The sequence below is a fragment of the Geotrypetes seraphini genome, chromosome 5 (genome assembly GCF_902459505.1).
Source record: "Geotrypetes seraphini chromosome 5, aGeoSer1.1, whole genome shotgun sequence".
NCBI lineage: Eukaryota > Metazoa > Chordata > Amphibia > Gymnophiona > Dermophiidae > Geotrypetes > Geotrypetes seraphini.
This window is the reverse complement of record NC_047088.1, coordinates 265,820,771-265,843,658: the sequence shown is the minus strand read 5'-3', so window position 1 is coordinate 265,843,658 and position 22,888 is coordinate 265,820,771. Positions and strand designations below refer to the sequence as shown.

Genomic DNA, 22,888 nt, shown 5'->3' with positions numbered 1-22,888 from the left:
ACATTAAGGAAGAACTAGAATCATTTTACAGAGTAAGTTTATTTACAATATTGAGAACATAAGAATAGCCTTGCTGGGTCAGACTAATGGTCCATCAAGCCCAGTAGCTCATTCTCACAGTGGCCCATCCAGGTCCCTAGTACCTGGCCAAAACCCAAAGAGTAGCAACATTTCATACAGAATCTCAAGGAATAGTAAGATTCCAGAATCCAAGAGTAACAAGATTCTAGAATCCTAAAGAGTAGCAACATTCCATGCTACTGATCCAGTGTAAACAGTGGCTTCCCCCGTGTCTTTCTCATTAACAGACTATGGACTTTTCCTCCAGGAAATTGTCCAAACCTTTCTTAAAACCAGCTACTCTATCCGCTCTTACCACAACCTGTGGCAGTGCGTTCCAGAGCTTAATTATTCTCTGAGGCCTAGATTCTTAAAAAATGGCGGGCTGCTATTGCAGCCGTTCTGGTAGCGAATTTAAAAAAGCGAATCATTCTCCGAAAAATGCTCATGCAAATGAGGTTGGTGAAGACTCACTAAATTTGCATGTGCCCATCGCTGGTGATAGCGATGGGCACATGCGCAGAATAAATGCAAAAAGAAAAAGAACCAAAAGCACAACAGCAAGAGAGATGTTCAATCTTTCCTGCTTCCAACCAACACCGCTCCCTCCTTCCTAGCAGCAGGAGAGATGCCCATTCTTTCCTGCTGCTACACAGCACTCCTCTCCCCCTTGCCTTGAATTGGTTAGCTGACCGGGGGGATGCCTGATCCCTGCGGCCAGCTGTCCGTACTCTTTTGGGTGGGCCTTCCCCTCCCCGGTGCACCAGGGATGGGCCTCAGGCTCTGATTGGCCCAGGTTGTCTGGGCAAATCAGAGCCTGAGACAGGTTGTTTAAGGTCCTTTCTATGAGAGAAACTGGACCTCTTCTCCCTTGAAAAGAGGAGACTGAAAGGGAACATGATCGAAACATTCAAGATAATGAAGGGAATAGACTTAGTAGTTAAAGACAGGTTGTTCACCCTCTCCAAGGTAGAGAGAACGAGAGGGCACTCTCTAAAGTTAAAAGGGGATAGATTAACATAGAAACATAAAAAGATGACGGCAGATAAGGGCTACAGCCCATCAAGTCTGCCCATACCATTGACCCCCTTTTAAGTCTACTGGCCCCCTTAACTCTACTGACCTGCTCTATTAAGTCTATATCCTAGCGACCCTATTCATTGGTATGACTCTCGCAGTGATCCCACATAGGTATCCCATTTATTCTTGAAGTCTGGGATACTGCTGGCCTCGATCACCTGTACTGGAAGCTTGTTCCAATGCTCTATCACTCGTTCTGTGAAGTAGTACTTCCTGACGTCTCCACGAAACTTCCCTCCCCTGAGTTTGAGCGGATGTCCTCTTGTGTTCGAGGGTCCTTTGAGAAGAAAGATATCATCTTCCACCTCGACCCGTCCCGTGATGTACTTAAATATCTCAATCATGTCTCCCCTCTCCCTACGCTCCTCGAGAGTATAGAGCTGCAATTTGTTCAGTCTCTCTTCGTACGAGAGACCTTTTAGCCCCGAGACCATCCTGGTGGCCATCCGCTGAACCGACTCAATTCTGAGCACATCTTTACGGTAATGTGGCCTCCAAAATTGCACACAGTATTCCAGATGAGGTCTCACCATGGCTCTGTACAATGGCATCATGACCTCAGGCTTCCTGTTGACAAAACTTCTCTTGATACAACCCATCATCTGCCGTGCCTTAGATGAAGCCTTCTCCACTTGAGTAGCAGTCTTCATGTCTGCACTGATGATCACTCCCAGGTCTCGTTCTGCTGTAGTCTTGGTCAAAGTTTCTCCATTCAAGGTGTAAGTTCTGCATGGATTTCCATTTCTGAGATGCATGACCTTACATTTCTTGGCGTTGAAGCCCAGCTGCCAGACAGAGGACCAGCTTTCTAAAGTACGGAGGTCCTGTAACATAGTATTCTGCAGATTGTAGCCGTTTATGATATTGCATAGTTTGGCATCATCAGCGAATAAGGTTACCTTACCTTGAAGCCCTTGAGTCAAATCCCTAATGAATATGTTGAAGAGGAGTGGACCCAGGACTGAGCCCTGCGGCACTCCGCTGGTCACTTCCGACGTTTTGGAGAGGGTGCCGTTAACCATCACCCTCTGAAGTCTGCCACTTAACCAATCTTTAACCCATGCAGTTAGTGTTACTCCTAACCCCATTGATTCCATCTTGTTTAGCAGTCTGCGGTGTGGGACACTGTCAAAAGCCTTGCTGAAGTCAAGGTATACGACGTCTAAGGACTCTCCCGAGTCCAGCCTTCTTGTTACCCAGTCAAAGAAGCTGATAAGATTGGACTGGCAGGACCTACCCTTGGTGAATCCATGTTGACTGGGGTCCCGGAGATTCCCCTCATTCAAGACCGTATCTAATTTATGCTTAATTAGTGTTTCCATGAGTTTACACGCTATTGAAGTGAGACTCACCGGTCTATAGTTCGCAGCCTCAGCCTTGCAACCCTTTTTATGCAGAGGAATGATGTTGGCTGTTTTCCAGTCCAACGGAACTTTCCCCGTGCTTAGTGAGAGATTGAAGAGCACGGCCAACGGTTCCGCCAGAACATCTCTCAATTCTCTAAGCACTCTTGGGTGTAAATTGTCCGGTCCCATGGCCTTGTTCTCCTTGAGCCTTGTCAGCTCACTGTAGACGTCTTCAGGTGTGAACTCAAAATTCTGAAACGGGTCTTCCGCAATTTGTTTTGCCTTCAGCTGTGGTCCGTGTCCCGGTGCCTCACAGGTGAAGACTGAACAGAAATATTCATTTAGTATTTCGGCTTTTTCAGAATCCGCCACTGCGTAGTTTCCGTCCGGTCTTCTAAGGCGTACTATGCCGTCTGTGTTCCTTTTCCTATCACTAATATACCTGAAGAAAGATTTGTCCCCTTTTTTAATGTTTTTTGCCAAAGTTTCTTCCACTCGAAGTTTGGCCTCCCTAATTGCTGTTTTGACCGCTGCAGACCTGGTCTTATATTCTACTTTGGTTTCCCTTCTCTGCGTACGTTTGTAGGAAAAAAATGCTGTTTTCTTCTCCTTAATGAGGTGCGAGATCTCCTCAGTGAATCATTGGGGTTTATTGTTTCTTTGCCGTTTGTCTTTGCCGGGGAGTCACGAGCGGTGTGCCACAGGGATCGGTGCTGGGGCCGTTACTTTTCAACATATTTATCAATGACCTGGAAAAGGAGGCAAAGTGCGAGGTTATAAAATTTGCAGACGATACCAAACTGTGCGGCAGAGTTAGGTCCAGGGAGGAGTGTGAGGACCTGCAAAGGGACCTGGACAAGCTGGAAGACTGGGCAAACAAATGGCAAATGCGCTTTAACGTGGAAAAATGCAAGGTCATGCATATAGGGAAAAAGAACCCGTTGTTCAACTACAAATTGGGAGGGGCATTGTTGGGAGACAGCAGTCTTGAGAGAGACTTGGGTGTGCTGGTGGATGCATCACTGAAGCCATCTGCACAGTGCGCAGCAGCCTCGAAAAAAGCCAACAGGATGCTGGACATCATAAAGAGGGGCATAACAACCAGGACGCGGGAAGTCATCATGCCATTGTATCGAGCGATGGTGCGTCCACATCTGGAATACTGCGTTCAATATTGGTCGCCGTACCTCAAGAAGGACATGGCGGTACTTGAGAGAGTCCAAAGGAGAGCAACGAAACTGGTAAGAGGGCTGGAACACTGCCCATACGCCGAGAGGTTGGATAGGCTGGGGCTCTTCTCTCTGGAAAAAAGAAGGCTCAAGGGAGATATGATAGAGACCTTCAAGATCATGAAGGGCATAGAGAGGGTGGATAGGGACAGATTCTTCAGGCTGAAGGGGTCAACAGGCACGAGGGGGCATTCGGAGAAACTGAAGGGAGATAGGTTCAGAACAAATGCAAGGAAGTTTTTTTTCACACAAAGGGTCGTGGACACTTGGAATGCGCTACCGGAGGAAGTGATCAGGCAGAGTACGGTACAAGGATTCAAACAGGGATTGGACGGATTCCTGAGGGATAGGGGGATCGTGGGATACTGAGAGAGGTGCTGGGATGTAACACAGGTATAGAAAGCTAACCAGGTAATAAGTATAGAAATCCAACCAGGTCGTGCATGTGCAAGACCGGAGGGTTAGGACTTCGATGGGAAGATAGGACTCAATGGGAAACCAAGGTGGCAAGGGGGCCCCTTCTAGTGACTCAGACAGGCCGTGACCTGTTCGGGCCGCCGCAGGAGCGGACTGCTGGGCGGGATGGACCTATGGTCTGACCCAGCGGAGGCACTGCTTATGTTCTTATGTTCTACCGATTTTATGTAGCGATTAGTAGCTTCATGTATGGATGATTTCAGGTACGACCACATAGCTTCCACATTACCGGTCTCTGCTTGGTCCTGCAGCGTCTGATGGACGAAATCTCCCATGCGTGTGAAGTCGGTGCCCCGGAAGTTAAGTACCTTTGTTTTTGTGATTGATTTAGGGAATCCTTTCCTAAGGTTGAACCATACCATGTTATGGTCGCTGGAGGCTAGCGTAACTCCTACCAAGACCTCTGAGACGCTTTCCCCGTTGGTGAGTACCAGGTCAAGGATCGCCTGGGCCCTAGTGGGCTCCGTTACCATCTGTTTTAGTTGTGTACCATTTATGGAGGCCAAAAGCCTCTTGCTGCTACTGGTGGTTGCTGAAAATGTGTTCCAGTCTGCATCAGGCATGTTGAAGTCCCCAAGCAGTACAGTGTCGCCCCGTAGAGTGATATTCTCTATGTCCTCAATTAATTCCGTGTCCATGTCTTCCATTTGTCTTGGGGGTCTGTATACCACACCACGATACAGGCATTTATTGCCACCTCTTGCCAGGTTAACCCAGAAGGACTCCCCGGTGTATTTGACATCTGTGATCCTGGTGGTTTTGATGTCTTTTTTAATGTATAGTGCTACCCCACCACCTAACCTGCCCTCTCTGTCACGACGAAGTAGATTGTACCCCGGTATAGTCATATCCCACCCATGTGAGTCCGTAAACCATGTTTCGGTTATTGCCACCAAGTCTAGGTTGGCATCCCTTATTTCAGTTTCCAGCTCTAGAATTTTATTGCCTAAACTGTGAGCATTAATATACATGGCCCTCCACACATTGTGTTTGCTAGGTCGCTGTAAGGCTTTTTCCACCTGAGTCTGTGTGGCTCCTAGAGAACTGTTTGCTATGTGTGCCCTTACCTTGGAAGCAGAGTCCATCCCATCAGGATAGTTCCTTTCCGCACCAGTACATGAGTAGGTACCCTCCCCCAACTTACCTAGTTTAAAGCCCTACGAAGTAGGCGGGCTAGTCGGTGTCCGAAGATGTTCTTACCTCTGCTGGTCAAGTGGAGTCTGTCTGGTCCCAGAAGTCCTTGTAGCGCCTCTCCATGATTCAGGAATCTAAAGTTCATATCCCGACACCATCCTTGTAGCCATTCGTTGGTTCTTAGGATACATTCATCTCTGGCTCTTCCCTTGCCTCTGACTGGGAGGATTGAAGAGAAGACCACCTGCGCACCCGTCTGCTTCAGCCTCACACCCAAGGCTCCGAAGTCTCTGGCGATGGTCTCCTGGGTGTTCCTTGCAGTGTCGTTCGTACCTATGTGGATAAGAAGCATAGGAACAAACGTAAGGAAGTTCTTCATCCAGAGAGTGGTAGAAATCTTTAATGCTCTTCCAGAGGCTGTTATAGGGGAAAACACCGTTCAGGGATTCAAGACAAAGTTAGACAAGTTCCTGCTGAACCAGAACGTACGCAGGTAAGACTAGACTCGGGGCACTGGTCTTTGAGCGGACTGCTGGGCACGATGAACCACTGGTCTGACCCAGCAGCGGCAATTCTTATGTTAACCTGGGCCATTCAAAGCCTCAGGCCCCTCCCCAGGATGCACTGGGGAGGGGAAGACCCATTTTGAAAAGGCGGGCCAGCTGGCTGCAGGGAGTAGGCATCTCCTGTCAGCCAACTAATTCAAGGTAAGGGGGAGAGGTGGGGGGAGTACTGTGTGGCAGCAGGAGAGAATGGGCATCTGTCAAAGGCTTTGCTAAAATCTAAATACATCACATCTAGCACACTCCCTCTATCCAATTCTCTGGACCGAGTCTAAGAAATTGATCAGATTTGTCTGACAAGACCTACATCTAGTGAATCCATGTTGCCTTTGATCCTGTAATCCACCAGGTTCCAGAAACGTCACCATTCTCTGTTTTGAAAGTGTTTCCATTAATTTGATTCCCACAGAAGTCGGACTTGCCAGCCTTTAATTCCCTACTTCTTCCTTAGTTCCACTTTTGTGGAGAGGGATCACATCCGCCCTTCTCCAGTCCTCTGGTAAAACTCCCGACTCTAGAGAAGCATTGAAAAGGTCAGTTAACGGAGCCACCAGAACTTCCTTAAGTTCCTTCAGCATCCTCAGATGTACACCATCCGGCCCATCGCTTTGTCTACCTTTTATTTAGCACAAGCACAATCTTCTGAAAATCAATCAGGGTGTAGCACTACTCCATCCCTGTTTCTGCAGTCCCACTCCTGGTGTTTCAGCCATGAACACAAAACAAATATTTGTTAAGCAATTCAGCCTTTTCTTTATCAGCTTCTACTTATTCCTCTCCTTCATCTTTGAGTCTCACAATGCCACTTTTGCACTTCTTCCTATCACTGATATATCTTAAAAAATGTTTTGTCTCCCCATTTTACCATATCAGCTATTTTTTCTTCCATTTGTATCTTTGCTTTCCTGACTACACGACCAGCCTCTCTTAACTTTTCTAGATATTTTTGCCTGTCTTCCTCTTTCTGCAATCTTTTGTAGTTTATTCCTTACCTTCTCAGCTACTACTTTTGAGAACCAAAGTGGCCTTCTTTTCCTCTTTCTTACTTGCCTCGCAAAAAGATTTTTTGTCCTTACAATTACTCCTTTCAGTTTTGCCCACTTTCAGTTTTTACTCCTTCCAGATGTTCCCATCTCGACAGCTATTCCTTGACATAATCTCCCCTCCGAACAAAGTTTTTTTTTTTTTTTTTAAGTCTAGAACAGGGGTGGGCAACAAGGGCTGCAATCTAGTCGGGTTTTAGGATTTCCCCAAGGAATATGCATGAGATCCATTTGCATACAATGGAGGCAGTGCATGCAAATAGATCTCATGCATATTCATTGGGGAAATCCTGAAAACCTGACTAGATTGTGGCCCTCGTTGCCCATCCCTGGCCTAGAACCTTTACTTTTGAATGAGCCCACTCTATATCTGTTTTTATATTAAATCATACCATGCAGTGATCACTGGATGCCAGATGATTACCCACTGTAACATCAGAAACACTTTCCCCATTTGTAAGCACTAAGTCCAATATGACCCCATCCTGCATGGGTTCCATTACCAACTGCTAGAACAGTTCTTGTAGAGAATCCAAGATCTAAACTAAACCTACGGCTTCTATACTGCATCTTCTCTATAACTTTAGAACTCGGCACGGTTTACAATAAAATGAGAAAGAAGAACAGATACAATATGGATTTGGAATAGTCTGGAGAGGAGCGGAATTTATAACTTTGAAAAAAGCCAAGTTTTCAGATGTTTTCGAAATGATTGGAAAGAACCCAGATTGCGCAGATGAATAGGAAAATCATTCCACAGCTCAGTAGAGACTTTGCTAATTTGCCAATGTAGGTAACGCCTTTCAGCGTAGGAAAGGACAATTTAAATTTTTGGGTAGATCTGGTTATGTCAGATCTTACAGAATTCCAAGATAGGGGAATTAAAGGAGTAAGGATGCCATGCAAGATCTTAAATGTTATGCAGGCACATTTAAAATAAACCCTGGAAATTATAGGAAGCCAATGAAGTTTTTGCAGGAGCAGAGAAACGTGATCAAATTTACTTTTTGCAAAGATCTCCCTACTTCTAGAAGATCCCGCAATAGGGATACTCCAGTTAACATCCAACATGTTAAAATCACATATTAGTAAAACTTCCCCTTTTTTAATATATTCTGAGGGGCCTTAGGCGCTTGGGCCAATCAGGCCCTAGGATCCTGTGGGTTGGGCAGGGGAGGGGCGAGCCCGCCTCATTTGGACGAAGGCGGGCCTGCTGGCCGGACGTGCGAGAAGTCGTCCGGTCCAACTTGGAAAGTAAGACTAAGGAGTTCTGGGGTGAGGGGATTCGTTGGGGGGGGTCCAGCAGGAGGGGTTGGGCACCCTCCTGCCGGTGATCTTAGGGGGCCCGTTGGGGCTGGCAGGAGGGGCGATCGGTTGGGGGGGTCGGTAGGAGGGGTTGGGTACCCTCCTGCCGCGATTGTTGGGAGGGCCGTTGGGGGGGTCAGCAGGAAGGGTTGGGTACCCTCCTGCCGCGATCGTCGGGGGGGGGGGGGCGGGTTCTGTCAGCAGGAAGGGTTGAGCACCTTCCTGCCAGCGCTCGTTGGGGGTTGTTCTGTCAGCAGGAAAGGTTGAGCACCTTCCTGCCGGCGATCTTATGGAGGGCGTTGGGGGGTCCGGCAGGAGGAGTTGGGCATCTTCCTTTTGGGGGGGCCGTTGGCGGGGTCCGGGGAGGGGGGTTGGGCATGTTAAACCCGATTCTGTAATCGGCGTCTGCAACATGGACGTTGGTTACAGAATCGGGTTAACTTTGGGCGGGTGTAGGCCTGATTCTTTATAGTACGCCTGGACCGGCGTCCTATACAGAATCCGGGCCTGAATGTCTACTGTTAAATCTCTGTCCACTTCTTCCGTCTGTGAAGAAGGCCTGTATATCACACCAATGTAATTACATTTTCCATTCCCTCTTTCCAGATTGACCCACAATGCCTATTCCTTACCCTGCAAATCCTGCAATTGTGTGGTTTTAATATGTTATTTAACACTAGCTTTATAGCCCGTTACATTAACGGGTGCTAGAATATATGTATGTCTGTCTTTATTTCTTTCTCTCTCTGTCTCCTTAGCCGCTTTTTCCTGTCCATTCTCCCTTATTTTTACCTCCCCTGTGTCCACCACCACCCCTTCACTGCTCCCCTTATCCAGCAGCAGCCCTTCTCCCTTTGTTTTACCTCCCCCCTGTCCATCAGCACCTCTTCCTGCTCCCCCTGTCCAGCAGTAAGCCTCCCTTCATTTTTCCCCTGTGTCCATCATCACCTCTTCCTGCTCACTCTGTCCAGCAGTAGGCCTCCCTTCATTTTTCCCCCCCTGTCCATCATCACCTCTTCCTGCTCCCTCTGTCCATCATCACCTCTTCCTGCTCCCTTCATTTCCCCCCCCCTGTCCATCAGCACCCCTTCCTGCTCCCCCTGTCCACGGGAGTTAGTACAGGGCCGTTGTCTGCCATTCTCCCCAGAGTCCTTGCACCCCCCCCTTCCCTTCCCTTCCCAAGGACCTAACTACCTACCCGACGATTCAAGCAGCGTGTGCAGCAGTCTTCACACGCTGCTTCGGGTCCTTCTACTGCCCTGATTTACTCTGGCACGTCCCTGATGACATCATCAGAGTCGCGGCAGAGCAAATCAGGGAAGTAGAAGGGCCCGAAGCAGCGTGTGAAGACTGCTTCACACGCTGTTTGAATTGGCAAGGTAGTCGGGTCCGCGGGAAGGGGGGTGAGCGGAAAACGACTCTGACTCCTGTGGTCTGTCGCGGAGGGTGGCCAGGCTCCATTTCAGCCGCAGGGAAGGCTCACTGCCTCAGCTCCTTACCCGTCCGCAGCCCGGGCCAGGCCTCCCGTGCTTTCTCAGCGGCCCGGCTCGCTCGGTTGTTTTTTTTTTTTTTACCTGGCCACTCCGCTTCCTGCATTCGCTGCTCTCCGTCAGTGACGTAATAAGTGCGCATGCGCACTTGTCTTGCCACATCCCGACAGAAAAGGGATCAGGGAACAAGCGAGGCAAGTGCGCATGCGCGGCTAGCATTTTATTATTTAAGATATAATGCTACTCCCCCTCCTTTTCTTCCTACCCTGTCTTTCCTGAACAGATTATAGCTCGGTATAACTACATCCCAATCATGATTCTCTGTGAACCACATCTCCATGATTGCCACTATATCAAACTCTTCTTCTATCACAGCTTCTAGATCCAGAATCTTGTTTTCCATGGTTCAAGCATTAGTATGTACTGCTTTCCAGACATTGCCCCCTTTTCTGCCTATTCAAGTTTCGGCTCACAGGATGCTCTGGATCCGGCAGTGGTCTGGTGATTTCTTCTAAAGCAACCATGAGCTGTTGCCCTTTAAGGGACAGCTGCTGTTCTTCGGCCAGGGTCTGGATGACGATATGACCAGTGTGCAGGATTACAGACTCAAGTCGCTGCCTGTGAATAGATCCTGTCCTTCCAGGGATTCGGAGCATCCTAATTTTAATCCCTTCAGGCGCTCTCATCCATACTTGGGCTCTTCTATGGGACAATGGTCCTCTTCATCTGCCAGCCCATGCTTTGGGAGGTCTTGACATCAACTGTCCATGGGAAGTCGTCTGATGCCTTCTGCAAAGAAAGGGGTCTGATGCCAAGCCGGGGTGTCCTCACCCGCACATCAGGGGGTGGTTGTTGGCCTTTCTGGCAGAATGGCAGGCCATTATCTCCGACTGCAGGATTAGGGCTCCAGCTACCTTGTTATTCTCACCTCCTCACACAGGGTCTCATTGTGATGCAGGATCTGGACCTCTTTGGTCTTATGGCATGGTTCTTGAGAATATGGCCTTAACTAGCCAGGGCTATTCTTCAGCTGTGATTGCCACATTGCTTCACAGCCAAGGTAAGTCCACAGTTACAACCTTTCCGAAGGCTTGGAGGTGTTGCCAGGCCTGGTTTGCTCTGAGACAAGTGGACCCATCTTTTACATCGATTCCTCAGGTCGGAGTTTTTACAGGATAGCCTGAAGAAGGGCCTAGCAGTAGCTTCGCTCCGTGTGTAGGTTGCCAATCTTTCATGTATGGACCCTCCTTCTCTGAGGGGCTCACTAACAGTTCATCCGGATTTGGCTTGTTTTCTACAGGGCACTTTTTGATTTAGGCCTCCGTTGCACCTTCCATATCCGACTTGGAATCTTAATCTGGTTATCCCAGGACAAGCAGGCATGATATTCTCACATGTGGGTGACGTCATCTACGGAGCCCCGACGCGGACAGCTTTTCAAGCAAACTTGATTGAAGATTCAAGTTTTCTGAGCTGCACCACGCATGTGTGCCTTCCTGCTCCACTAGAGGGTGCATCCCCTCCTCGTGGTCTCCAGTTCGTTTTCTTCCGCGGAGCCACGAAGTCCTGTACTTTTTTGTCTCTGCCCAAAGTGCCTTCTAGCACCGCGGCTTTCTTGTTTTTCGAGTGGAGAGTCGCTGTGCGCGAGTGATTTGTTATTTTCTTTTCTTTTTCTCTGTCTTCGCGATTTTTTGACCGCCCGGGGGCTCCCGGGTTGTCGTGGCCACGCTGCCTCGATTGGCCCTCCTCCCCTTTGGCCTGTCCTCATCCCCTCGAGTCTTCACGAAGTGTCTCGTGGTGGTCACAGCGGCCTTGCGGTCCCGGGGTCTTCAGGTATTTCCCTACCTGAACGATTGGTTGATCAAAGCGCCGTCCAGGGAGGGGGTTATCTCAGTGACTCGACAGACTATTATCTTCCTTCAGGGTTTGGGGTTCGAGATAAACTTTCCAAAATCCCAGCTGTGCCCATCTCAGTCCTTGCAGTTCATCGGTGCCGTGCTGGATATGGTTCGCCTCCGTTCCTTTCTTCCTCCTCCTCGATTAGAGGCGCTGGTCGGTCTGAGTCAGCAGGTTTCGCTGCGGGCCTCGGTCCCGGCGAAATGCCTGATGATTCTGCTGGGTCATATGGCTTCTACCATCCATGTCACACCGTTCGCTCGACTGCATCTGCGGATACCTCAGTGGACGTTGGCCTCTCAGTGGCGTCAGGACCGGGACCCGATATCCGCTCCCGTGACGGTGACTCCTTTGAGACAATCGCTCCGTTGGTGGGCCAACTCTTCCAATCTTTCCAGGGGTTTGCTCTTTCTCGCCCCTCCGCACCGCAAGGTCCTGACCACGGACTCTTCGGAGTACGCTTGGGGGGCTCATCTGGACGGGCTACGCACTCAGGGGATGTGGTCAGCGGAGGACCGTCGCTGTCACATCAACGTGTTGGAACTTCGAGCCATTTATCTGGCCGCTGTGACCTTCCGGCACCTGCTTCACGACCGGGTGGTTCTCGTCCGTACGGACAATCAGGTGGCGATGTATTATGTAAACAAGCAAGGGGGGACGGGGTCCTGGTCCCTGTGTCAGGAGGCGCTTCGTCTTTGGGAGTGGGCGATTTCCCAAAACGTCTTCCTTCGAGCGGTTTACATTCAGGGAGAGCGGAACTGTCTGGCGGACAAGCTCAGCCGCCTCCTCCAGCCGCACGAGTGGTCGCTTCATTCTCGGGTCTTGCAACAGGTGTTCGAGCGGTGGGGAACTCCTCAGATAGATCTGTTCGCCTCCCCCGTCAATCACAAACTGCCTCTCTTTTGCTCCCGGATGTACTCCCCTGATCGTCTCGAGGCCGACGCCTTCCTCCTCGATTGGGAGGGGAAGTTCCTATACGCGTTCCCGCCTTTTCCTCTGATCCTGCGGACGCTTGTACATCTCAAGTCTGTGTGGGCCACCCTGATCCTGATTGCTCCTCGATGGCCTCGCCAGCCATGGTTCTCCCCTGCTTCTTCAACTCAGCGTCAGGGAGCCTCTGCTTCTGCCTGTTTTTCCCTCTCTGCTATCTCAGAGTCAGGGTTCACTTTTGCATCCCAATCTTCAGTCTCTACATCTGACTGCTTGGTTCCTTTCCCCTGACTTTTCCTCCTTTATCTCAATCGGTCAGGGAGGTATTGGAGGCTTCTCGTAAAGCCTCGACTAGACTCTGCTACTCTCAGAAGTGGACCAGATTCTCGTCTTGGTGTTCCTCTCATCATCTGGATCCTGTGTCGGTTCCTGTGTCTTCGGTTCTGGAGTATTTACTTCATTTGTCTCATTCCAGTCTGAAGACAACTTCTATTCGGGTGCATCTTAGTGCGATTGTTGCTTTCCATCGGCACCTTGAGGGAAAGTCCCTATCCCTTCATCCTTTGGTTTCTCGTTTCATGAGGGGTCTCTTGAACGTTCATCCTCCTCTCAAGCCTCCCCCTGTGGTTTGGGATCTTAATGTGGTTTTGGCTCAACTTATGAAACCTCCGTTTGAGCCTATGGATAAGTCTCATCTCAAGTTTCTCACTTGGAAGGTGATCTTCCTACTTGCGCTCACTTCTGCTCGTCGCTTTAGTGAGCTGCAGGCCTTGGTGGCGGACCCGCCTTTTACTGTGTTCCATCATGACAAGGTGGTTCTCCGCACTCATCCTAAGTTCTTGCCTAAGGTGGTGTCTGATTTTCATCTCAATCAGTCCATTATTGTTCCGGTATTTTTTCCCAAGCCCCACTCTCATCCTGGAGAGGTGGCGCTTCACACTCTTGACTGTAAGAGGGCGTTGGCATTTTATCTTCAACACACTCAGTCTCATCGGATGGTTCCTCAGTTGATTTTTTCCTTTGACCCTAATCGGTTGGGACGCCCAGTTTCCAAGTGCACCTTGTCCAACTGGTTAGCTGCTTGTATTTATTTTTGCTACGCTCAGGCTGGTCTCGTGCTGCGTGATCTAGTCACGGGGCATAAGTTCTGAGTGATGGCGGCTTCTGTAGCTTTCCTCAGGTCAACGCCTATCGAGGAGATTTGCAAGGCTGCCACTTGGTCTTCGGTTCATACTTTCACCTCCCACTACTGTCTGGATACTCTGTCCAGGAGCGACGGCCGGTTTGGCCAGTCGGTTTTGCGTAATCTGTTTTCTTGATTTGCCAACTTCCCTCCGTCCCTTTTTGGTTAGCTTGGAGGTCACCCACATGTGAGAATATCATGCCTGCTTGTCCTGGGATAAAGCACAGTTACTTACCGTAACAGGTGTTATCCAGGGACAGCAGGCATATATTCTCACAACCCGCCCTCCTCCCTGAGGTTGGCTTCTTTGCTGGTTATATGAACTGGAGACCACGAGGAGGGGATGCACCCTCTAGTGGAGCAGGAAGGCACACAAGCGTGGTGCAGCTCAGCAAACTTGAATCTTCAATCAAGTTTGCTTGAAAAGCTGTCTGCGTCGGGGCTCCGTAGATGATGTCTCCCACATGTGAGAATATATGCCTGCTGTCCCTGGATAACACCTGTAACGGTAAGTAACTGTGCTTTCTCCGCTCTCTGACTCATCCGCTGTATGAGCCTCTGGAGCAGGCATCCCTTATGGATCTCACAATCAAGATGGTCTTCCTAGGGGTTATTACCTGAGCCTGTAGGGTTTCGGAATCTCAGGCTCTCTCCTGCTGGGATCCTTTTCTATGTATTACGGATTCTGCTGTGATGCTGCTTACTGTTCCTTCCTTTCTTCTGAAAGTGGTTTCCGCTTTCCATGTGAATCATGAAGTCTGGCTTCCTGCTTCTAATTCCTCTGGTTCGAGGGAGCAGGACCGGGTGTTGCAGCCCTTAGATATGCACAGGATTTTGTTGTTGTATCTTGAGGTCACCAATGAGTTTTGCCTCTAACCACCTGGTGCTCTGGCGGGTCCTGCCTGCAAAGGTAGGCCTGCTTCTTAGGCCACCATTTCCAGGTAGATCTGTATGTCCATTTCTGTGGCTTATATGGCAGCTGGGAAAAAGGCCCCACCCCCTTCGCAGTTTGGGCTCATTCTACCAGAGGTGTTTTGACCTCTTGGGCAGTCATTGGCTGTTTCTCTGGATGAGGTTTGCAGAGCTGCTACCTGGTTCTCTTTACATACATTCACCAAATTTTGCAGGATGCTGCTTTTGGTGCCTTTGTTTTGGCAGCGGGCTCGTCAGTTCCACCCTGATATTTTGTGACTGCTCTGTTACGTCCCACTGGCCCCAGAATAAAGTGGGATTGTACTAGAATGAAAGATTATGTTCTTACTTTTACTAATCTTCTTTCTTGTAAATCCACACTTTATTCTAGGAACCTGACCTATACCTTGCTGATTCGCCAATTTGCTTTACAAGTACTGGTAAGATGGATTTCTGTTTTCTGACCAGCCTTTATAAAAGTGCCATCAGAAAGGGTTTAGCACTTAGGTTTTTTTTTTTGGGGGGGGATGTCCATGGTTCAGGCGCTCCCTTTTGACAGTGTAGGCTGTGTTTTCCTATAGCACTGTTTTTCGTTCTGATTTCTAATGTTTCATAACCTGTTCTCTCGTTTTGCATTTATTGATGTGAACAGAATTTTGACTGACTTGCCAGGGAGTTTCTCCGTTCCCCTCTCTCTCTTGTTATTATCCTCTATAGATGTTCCTAGCTGCTTTAAGACTGGCTGAGGTTACAGGGACAGTGATGAGGAAAGAGGGGGAGGGGTTTAACTCTCTGAAGTTTGAGGTTTCCTACAAAGTCCTGGCAGGTAGACGGAAATAATCCGCTGGTCCCGGAATAAAGTGTGGATTTACAAGAAAGAAGATTAGCAAAGGTAAGAACCTAATCTTTTGTTAGGAGAGGCTACTGAGGTGGACTGTTTTGGGAGCCTGTATTTAGTGAGACTTTATCTATAGCAAGAGTTCACTATTGAACTAGAAGGCCTGGCTAGAGCAAAGGATACATGGATAGAGACATAGCAGAGGCAGTAGCCCTACTTCCTTCTGTTATCATATGGCACAGCTGAAAGGGGAGGGGCACAAGCAACAAGTTTTAAGGCAAGCAAGCATGTGGTTCATATTTTGGTTTCTAATGGCAATAACTGACTTGTGTATCCTGTACAATGAGTACTGGTTGCTAATTTCTTCCCTTTTTATTTGAGAGATGAAGATTCATTTCCTGGATAGCAGGCTGAATATTGCCATTCTCTGGATAAGGTCTTGTGCTGACAGCGATTCTCAACCAGTAGTAGCTGAGAAGGTATGGAAAAAAAAGAGTTAACTTTCATATAGTACAGTAGATCATAGAAAGAGAGAGACGGGCAGAAATATCTGGAAAAGTTGAGAGGCTGGTCAAAGATGCAAATGGAAGAAAAAATAGCCAACCCTGTAGAACGGGGGGACAGTACATTTTTTAGATAACTTAGTGATAGGAAGAAGTGCAAAAGTGGCCCGGTGAAAGGCAGGAATATGTAGAAGCTGATCAAGGCAAGAGGATTGTGCCAGAGGATAACTAGTCACTGAGTGAAACAATATTTCTTCCTGTTTTTTAAAGGTAAACATCATTGAGTGGCCCTTAGTATTTGTACTTTTTGAAAGAGCAAACTATTGACTCACTTCTACCCATTTTGTAGGCTTCAATCATACCTCCCACCCCAGCTTCCAGTTCATGGTGCTTTGGTATCAGCAGTAGCATCAGAGCAGCGTGACAACATGCTAATAAGAAACTCCAGTAATTGGGAAGAGAGAGGGAGAAGTGCCAGTAACAGAGGCACCTGGAAAAACTTCTTGGATCTTTCCCTGAATTGCCCGAATAACAGTAAAAAGAAATACTGCAGTGGGGAGGGGAAGAGAGTGTATATATATTTATGTATGTATATGTACTGTGTATGTGTGTGTGGAGAGTGTGTGGTGCAGTGGTTAGAGCTACAGCCTTGGCACCCTGAGGTTGTGGGTTCAAATCTCACACTGCTCCTTGTGACCCTGGGCAAGTCACTTAATCCCCATTTCCCCAGGTGCATTAGATAAAGTAGGAGCCTTCCGGGACAGTTAGGGAATAATTCTTGAGTACGTGAATAATTTGTAATCTTCATAGAATTGTAGGATATGCAGAATATAAATTATTATAAATATGTATGTGTATAATTATATACACACATGCATCAATTTTAGTCTACACAGGTATAGTATCTATGGCATATATATTTAATGATGTGTAGTGCTGTTCGTAAAGGCTGTCATAATAAGTCATGCATTAAAACAGTACCTTTCATGATAGAAATATCTTTTACTCATGATGCAACAGCAAATTAATGGCATGCAGATTATCATGGAACTGCAGTGCACACAGCCATAGTAATCTAGAGCAGGTTGCTGCATCCAGGCTACAACTTCCTTTCTGATGATGTATAAGTGAGGTGTATTGCTAGATGGTGCCAGAGACTACAATATGTCAGACTTAGCAGAAGTTAATTGCTCTAGCTGTTGATTCCTATTAACCGCGAATCTGCAGAAGGGTGTCACATTAAGAACATAAGAATTGCTGCTGCTGGGTCAGACCAGTGGTCCATCATGCCCAGCAGTCCACTCACGCGGCGGCCCTCTGGTCTAAGACCAGCTCCATAGCCGAGACTAGCCCTATCAGTGTATGTCCTTGTTCAGCAGGAACTTCTCTAACTTTGTCTTGAACTCTTCCTTGAACTCTTCCCCTTTTGCAGTCGAGAACAGCCCCCCTCTTCAGTTTTTCCTTTTGCAAGTGAACTCAGAAGGTGTGTTCTGATCTGATCTGCTTCCTTTTGTTATTTTTGGGTATTGTTCTGTTTGTATTTTGGTTTTTTAAAAATTTCTTCTTGGCTTCAGTGCTCGGTGGTCACCTTCTAGGACTTACTCAGTGGGGGAAAAGACATAGTCCCTTAGAAACATAGAATATGATGGCAGAAAAGGGCCATCGGCCCAACATGTCTGCCCACTCAAAGAACCCTCCCCCCTAAGCACTTCCTTGATGTGAACCCACATGTTTATCCCATTTTTTCTTAAAATCGAGCACGTTGCTGTCCTCAACTACCTGAAGTGGAAGATCATTCCAACGATCAACCAACCTTTCGGTGAAGAAATACTTCCTAATGTCACCATGAAATCTCCCACCCTTGATTTTTAACGGATGCCCTCTTGTTGCCTTAGGTCCTGTAAGGAAAAATATATCTTCTTCCACCTCAATACGGCCAGTAACATATTTGAACATCACTATCATGTCTCCCCTCTCTCTGCATTCCTCAAGAGAGTATAACTGCAACTTACTTAGACGGTCTTCATATGGAAGATCCTTGAGTCCTGAGATCATCCTAGTGGCTATTCGCTGAACCGACTCTATTTTCAGCACATCCTTTTGATAATGTGGCCTCCAAAATTGAACACAATACTCCAGATGAGGTCTCACCATGGACCTGTACAGCGGCATTACAACTTCAGGCTTTCGGCTGACAAAACTTCTTCGGATGCAACCCAGCATTTGTCTAGCCTTGGATGAAGCTTTCTCCACCTGATTGGCAGTCTTCATATCTTCACTAATGATTACTCCTAGGTCCTATTCTGCCACAGTTCTTGTTAAGGTCTCACCATTCAGGTAAGTTCTGCTTGGGTTTCCACTGCCAAGGTGCATAACTTACACTTTTTGGCATTAAAACTCAGTTGCCAAGTTGTGGACCATTGTTCCAGTAAAAGTAGGTCCTGCGTCATAGTGTCGTGCACGGTGCTTTTGCCCACTACGTTGTACAATTTAGCGTCATCGGCAAATAATGCAATTTTACCTCGAAGTCCCCTAGGCAGGTCCCATAAAAAGATATTAAATAGGACTGGATCCAAGACCGAGCCCTGCGGCACTCCACTGATCACTTCCGACGTTTCGAAGGGAGTACCATTTACCATCACCCTTTGAAGTCTGCCACTGACCCAGTCTTTAACCCATGCAGTCAATGTTTCTCCTAGTCCCAACAAACTCATCTTGTTCAGTAATCTACGGTGTGGGACACTATCAAAAGCCTTTCTGAAGTCCAAATACACGACATCCAGGGACTCTCCCATGTCTAGCTTTTTCGTTACCCAGTCAAAGAATCTGATCAGATTGGACTGGCAGGACCTTCCCTTTGTAAATCCATGCTGGTGGGGATCCCTCAGTGTCTCGTCGTTCAGGATCGTATCTAATTTGTGTTTAATCAACTTTTCCATAAGTTTACACACAATTGATGTGAGACTGACCGGTCTGTAATTTGCGGTCTCCGACCTACATCCCTTTTTGTGGAGCGGAATGACGTTAGCTGTTTTCCAGTCGAATTGGACTTTTCCTGTGCTTAGGGAAAGATTGAAGAGCGCCAGGACATCTCTCAATTCCCTAAGCACTCTGGGGTGCAGTTTATCCGGTCCCATGGCTTTGTTCACTTTGAGCCTTGTTAATTCTTGGTATAAGCTTTAAAAAAGAAAGACTTGGCGAACTTAACTTGCAGCTTGCAGGTTCCGACGTGCACGTTTCGATCCTGCCTCAGGGAACCAACAGGAATAGATGGAAAAAACGCTCATGCACTTCTTTTCTATGTGAGACAGCAGTCCTATTTTGAATCTTTTCACACCCATCGCATGAGCGTTTTTTCCATCTATTCCTGTTGGTTCCCTGAGGCAGGATCAAAACGTGCACGTCGGAACCTGCAAGCTGCAAGTTAAGTTCGCCAATCTTTTTTTTTTAAAGCTTGTTTTGACGTATGCCCAGTAAACAATTTGTTCAACGTCAGTGGCTCTTCACAACATAAAAATGTGTATGAAATGATATAACGTTTTGTTTACTCTCCATGCGATGAATGGGCTGTGAGGTGGTTTTTTCTGGGGTTCGCCCCAGTTTTCCACTCCATGATTCTGAGCAAGTTTTTGTGAACTGTTATATCATTCATATAGTTCTTTGAATAGGTCTTTAGAGTGATTTTTCTTTATTACAACACTGTATTTTGCACTAGCTGAAAACCCTTTAAATTAGCCTGTTTTAGATCTTAAAACGAGATTTTCAGTAGTCAAGATAAATAATCATGGACACCACTAGCATGTTTAGATTATCCTTACTCAAATAAGTCCTGAGCTGCTAAATCAGCTGCAGCTGGTTAAAGCAAACTCTTACAAGAACACCCACTAGATGATCAGTTTTCACTTACCAGACTTTTGAAATGATATTCTGATTTTAAAACTAGGCCTTCACTGTCGCAGGGTCTTCTTCCTTTAGACCCACATGGCAAGAGATTTGTCCACAGTAAGGCTAAACATAAATTATGTGAACCAACCTGAAATCAAGTGATCCCAACCATGCTGGAGAAAAGGTGCTTTGCTTTATAAACGTTTGCTGAAAAGTATTCCATAAGTTATGTTCTAGTGCAAATAGCATATGAATCTTGATCCAGTGGGTTATTCACCTCTACTTGCAAGTTTGTGTAGAAGGGTGTCGTGTGCATTTTTCAGCTCCGGCTCCCCTATCCCTGCACTGTGTTTTGCTCCTCAGTTTCTCTTTCTGCACACAAGTTGGATGTGATTTTCCAATCTGCTCTGCTTTCAGTTAGTTATTTTTGTGATGTTTGGTCTCATTTTTAGCAGAGCTGTGGAGTTGGAGATAGAGCTGTGGAATTGGAGAAATGGGTAACACTATAATAATAGGTGATTTAGTGGATTTTATTTTAAAATACCGTTGTGGAAGCCCAGACGAGATGTATTCCATGTATCAGCAAAGGTGGAAAGAAAAGGAAACAAGAGCCGGCGTGGCTAAAAGGTGACGTGAAAGAGGCTTTTAGAGCCAAAAAAATCCTTTAAAGAATGGAAAAAAGATCCGAATTAAGAAAATAAGAAGAAACACAAGCACTGGCAAGTTAGATGTAAAGCATTTATAAAGACAGCTAAGAAAGAATATGAAGAGAAACTTGCAAAAAAGGCAAAAACTCATAGCAATTTTTTTAGGTACATCAAAAGCAGAAAACCTGTGAGGGAATCTGTGGGACCGTTGGATGATCAAGGAGTGAGGATAAGGCCATAGTGGAAAGACGGAATGAATTCTTTGCTTCAGTCTTTAGGGAAGAAGATATAAGAGATCTACCTGAACCGGAAATGGTTTTCAAGGGTGATGATGCGGAGGAACTAAAACAAATCTTGGTGAATCTGGAAGATGTACTCAGCTAAATCGACAAGTTAAAAAGTGATAAATACCCAAGACCAGATGGTATGCATCCCAGGGTGTTAAAAGAACTCAAAAATGAAATTGCTGACCTGCTGTTAGTGATCTGTAACCTGTCGCTAAAATCGTTGGTTCGTCTGTAGTACCTGAAGATTGGAGGGTGGCCAGTGTTAACACCGATTTTTAAAAAGTGCTCCAGGGGAGATCCGGGAAATTGCAGACCGGTAAGCCTCACTTCGGTGCCGGACAAAATGGTAGAAACTATTATAAAAATAAAATTGTAGAACACACAGACAAGCATGATTTAATGAGACTGAGTCAGCATGGGTTCAGCCGAGGGAGATCTTGCCTCACAAATTTGCTTGACTTCTTTGAAAGTGTGAATAAACGTGGATAAAGGTGAGCCGGTTGATTATGGTATATCTAGTTGAAGATAAAATTTGCCAAGCTTGCTGATATCTCAGAAACCGAATAATCACCGGTTTCTGGCTGTTAGATTGGTAGGCAGGAACATGATGTGCTCTTTCTATCTCCAGAGGGAAGGTGAAATTCAGTGACAGCAGTATAGGAAAAAACTCCTCAAAAAAACTGTATTGTATTTTTACCCTCCATACCTTCAGGAAGACCCAGAAGACGGACATTACTTCTTCTGCTAAAATTATGAACTTCCTCCATATCTTTTACCAAACGTTTAATAATTTTCCTGTCAGCTGTAGCCTTCAGCTGTTCCTCTTCACAACCTACCACTCTCTGATCAATTCTAACTGAACACAAGGTCAATTTCTGTGACAAGTTCATAACTTTAGCCTGGATTTTCTGTATTGCCTTGCACTGTATCCAGTATTTTCTTTAGCTCCTGCATTATTGGATCACTGTTCTCACTCTGTTCCAATGGCGATGGCACTTTTGAAGAAGTTGGAGGATCCTGTTTTAGCCTTTTTAGTCCACCAGAAGCAAAAGCAGCTTCCAATTTCGTCTATTTTTTAGTTGCCATACTACTGCGGTAAATTTGGATAAGAATTTGCTTTGAAAAAGGTAGAATTATATCCACTAGAAGCTGTTTCAAAGTGCAGGGGAGGGAGAGCTAATAGATCATGCGTCCATTCCTGTTGGCAGCTAAGCTCCGCCCCCCCCAATATAGTATATCTAGATTTTCAGAAAGCTTTTCATAAAGTTCCTCACGAGAGGCTCCTGAGAAAATTAAAGAATCATGGGATAGGTGGCAAAGTTCAGTTGTGGATTAGGAATTGGTTATCAAATAGTAAACAGGGTAGAGTTAAATGGTCATTTTTCTCAATGGAGGAGAATAAACGGTGAAGTGCCGCAGGGATCTGTACTGGGACCGGTGCTATTTAACTTATTTATAAATGATCTGGAAATTGGAACGACGAGTAAAGTGATTAAATTTGCAGATGACACTAAACTGTTCAAAGTTGTTAAAACGCATGTAGATTGTGAAAAATTTTAGGCAGACCTTAGAAAATTAGAAGACGGCATCCAAATGGCAGATGAAATTTAATGTGGACAAATGCAAAGTGATGCACATTAGGAAGAATAACCTGAATCACAGTTACTGAATGCTAGGGTCCACCTTGGGGATTAGCATGGTCATCTCTGAAGAAAATTAGAAGACGGCATCCAAATGGCAGATGAAATTTAATGTGGACAAATGCAAAGTGATGCACATTAGGAAGAATAACCTGAATCACAGTTATTGAATGCTAGGGTCCACCTTGGGGATTAGTATGGTCATCTCTGAAGTCCATACTACACGAAGCAACAGACCGATACATAAAGACTGTAAGTAAACGCAGGAGAAACAAAAGACCCCAATGGTTCAGTAAAGAAATTTCAGACCTAGTTAAACAGAAAAGAGACGCTTTTATCGCCTACAAACATTTAGGCAGAGAGGGGGCAAAAGAGGACTATCTAGACAGATCTAAAGCTGTCAAAACAGCAGTCAGAGAGGCCAAACTCCGAATGGAGGA

The 22,888-nt window shown here is 46.6% G+C and overlaps 1 protein-coding gene across 1 annotated transcript in view; it reads left to right on the top strand.

Moving 5' to 3' along the window:
* The window catches only part of TTLL4 (tubulin tyrosine ligase like 4), a 316,761-nt gene that overhangs the window by 23,419 nt on the left and 270,454 nt on the right, over window positions 1–22,888 (top strand). Inside the window, 1 exon segment of the mRNA XM_033945516.1 lies at window positions 15,868–15,965. The gene's annotated coding sequence lies outside the window, so the exon portion shown is untranslated.